The sequence below is a fragment of the Cupressus sempervirens genome, chromosome 5, assembly GCF_028749045.1.
Source record: "Cupressus sempervirens isolate cs-2001-9-10 chromosome 5, ASM2874904v1, whole genome shotgun sequence".
NCBI classification, from domain to species: domain Eukaryota; kingdom Viridiplantae; phylum Streptophyta; class Pinopsida; order Cupressales; family Cupressaceae; genus Cupressus; species Cupressus sempervirens.
This window is the reverse complement of record NC_143122.1, coordinates 387,757,697-387,760,543: the sequence shown is the minus strand read 5'-3', so window position 1 is coordinate 387,760,543 and position 2,847 is coordinate 387,757,697.

Sequence of the window (2,847 nt, the reverse complement as noted above, 5' to 3'; positions counted from 1 at the left end):
CAACCATGCTTGTAAATATTTATTTAATGCTTTTTTTGCAACTTATGTATTTACTGCATTGGATTTAGGGACAATGGAAAGTCAATTTGTATAGCTATAGAATGGTTGGAAAGAAATAATATTCTTTTTCTCATCTTACGATCCAATCTACACCACAAGTAGTATGCAGACCAAGTAGTAGATATTATTATATTGCCAGCCAAATTTATTTGTGTGGATTCTATCATTATTTTCTATTAGAAGGATTGATTTCTTGTTGCGGTGCTTATTAGATCCAAAAAATTATGAGGCTTCTCTTGTTGGAACATCGTTTGTCAAAAGAGCACTTTGTTAGGATTAAATCACAGACAGAAATAACAATTACATGCAAATATAACCAATAACAGAAAATAATAGATCACACAAAAAAGAATACAAGGCACCAAGATTTAATGTGGTTCACCCAATCCCTGGGTTATGTCCACCGAATAACAAGTCCAATATTTTTATGATCTAGTGATTACAACCTAATTACAATCTATAATCCCTTACAGCTCAATATTGCCGCAAACCAATTTTGCATCACACATTATGAAACAATCCCTAACCCTAAGCCCTTTTATACAAGTATTTAAACCACTTTAGGGTTCTAATTAATAATTACATGTCGGCTCAAAATCCTGATAAAATAGGACCCAAATTTTTTTCCAAAGAATTTATGAAGTATGTACAGTACTTTCCTAATTAGTCACCACAATCTAACAATCTCCCACTTGGGGACTGATCCTGTAGCAATACCACTACCACGTAGGGCTCCCACTAGATCAAACTACCCTGGACTCTACTATTCTTTTATTCATATTTAGTCTAGAAGACCAACCGAAGCTAAAGAGTAGTTCAGCTTCTCCCTTGTTACTACCTTTGGAAACATATCTATTGGATTATCATTGGTATATATCTTCTTCAGCTTTAACTGTCCATCCTCCAAAATTGACCGAATGAAATGGTACCGTAACTGTATGTGTTTGGTCTTTGAATGCAAAGTTGAACTCTTTGCAAGATGAATGGCACTCTGACTATCTGTGAACAAATAATTATCCTTTTGAGGATGTCCCAATTCTCACAAGAAGAACTGAAGCCATATCATCTCCTTGGCTACCTCTGTAGTAGCTACATACTCTACCTCTGTAGTGGATAAAGCATTAACCTTTTGTAACCTAGAAACCTAGCTCACAGCTGCCCTACCAACAGTAAAGATGTAACCTATAGTACTCTGCCTGGTATCAATATACCCTACCAATTTGAGTCAACATAGCCCTGTAAATCAGTAGTATAGCCCCCAAAGTGTAAACACTTATTGGATGTTCCTCTCAAATATCTGAGAATCCATTTGACTGCATTCAAATGCTCAATGCCTGGATGACTCATATACCTACTAACAAATCCCACTGCATGTGCAATATCTAGCCTAGTACATACCATAGCATACATCAATCTTCCTATAGCTAAAGAATAGGGTACCTTAGACATCTTATCCTCCTCTTTTGGTGTCTTGGGACACATCTCCTTAGTCAATTTCAAATGACCAGGTAAAGGTGTGCTGACAAATTTAGCATTCTCCATAGAGAAACGTTGCAACACCTTCTCAACATAATCAACATGAGATAGCATTAGTGTTCTATTTTTTCGATCTCTACAAATCTTCATACCAAGGATTTTTTTTTCTGCCCCCAAATCCTTCATAGAAAATGCATGTGCTAATTGGCTTTTTAGCCCCTTAATGTGATCCATGTTAGACCCATCTACAAGCATACAATAAATATATAGACATAAAATAATGTAGCTATCATCATCTAACCTCTTAAAGTAGACATGCAATGATTTGAATGACACCTATTGTAACCATGCTCATGCATAAAATTGTCAAATTTTAGACTCCATTGCCGAGGTGCTTGCTTCAAGCCATATAAACTTTTCTTCAATTTGTACACTAAGTTCTCCTTAACTTTGACCTCAAATCCCTTTGGTTGAGCCATATATATCTCTTCATCCAAATCACCATGAAGGAAGGCTTATTTAACATCTAGTTGCTCTTAATGCAAATCTTCAGTAGACACTAGACTTAAAACAGTACCGATAGAAGTCATTTTAACAATAGGAGAAAATATCTCATCAAAATCAATTCCCTTTTTCTATGCAAATACTTTTACAACTAACCTGGCTTTAAATCTTTTCTTACCTCCTTCCTCTTCTTTTAACCTATAAACCCATTTATTCTATAAAGCCTTTTTACCTGTATTCAACTTGCACAAATCCCATGTCTTATTCTTCAGCAAAGAGTCCATTTCATCTTTCATTACAGACTCCCACTGAATCTTAGTATCCACCTGCATAGCTTCATCATAACTTTCAGGTTCACCAGCATCAGTAAGTAAAATAGAATACAAAGAGGGAGAAAATCTTTCTAGAGGTCTAATTTGCCTTGTTGACCATCTAACATTCACTGGTGTGTGTGGTATTTGTTGTTGCAGTTGTTGCACATCATGAAGAATGGCTAGAACATCAACTTTTGGAGTATCATCTAGCACTACATTATCATCTTCTTTCTTCTCATGTTGCTGCAATAGGTATTTGTACAACACTTTCTCATTGAATATGACATCCCTGCTCCTTACAATTTTATGATTTTCAAAATCCCAAAGCCTATAACCAAACTCATTAATGCCATATCCAAAAAATACACATTTCTCTCACTTGGCTTCTATCTTGGTTCTATTTTCAGAATATATGTGAGCAAATGCTTCACAACCGAAGGTTTTGAGAAAAGAATAACTCACCTTCTTACTAGCCCATGCCTCCTCTAGAATA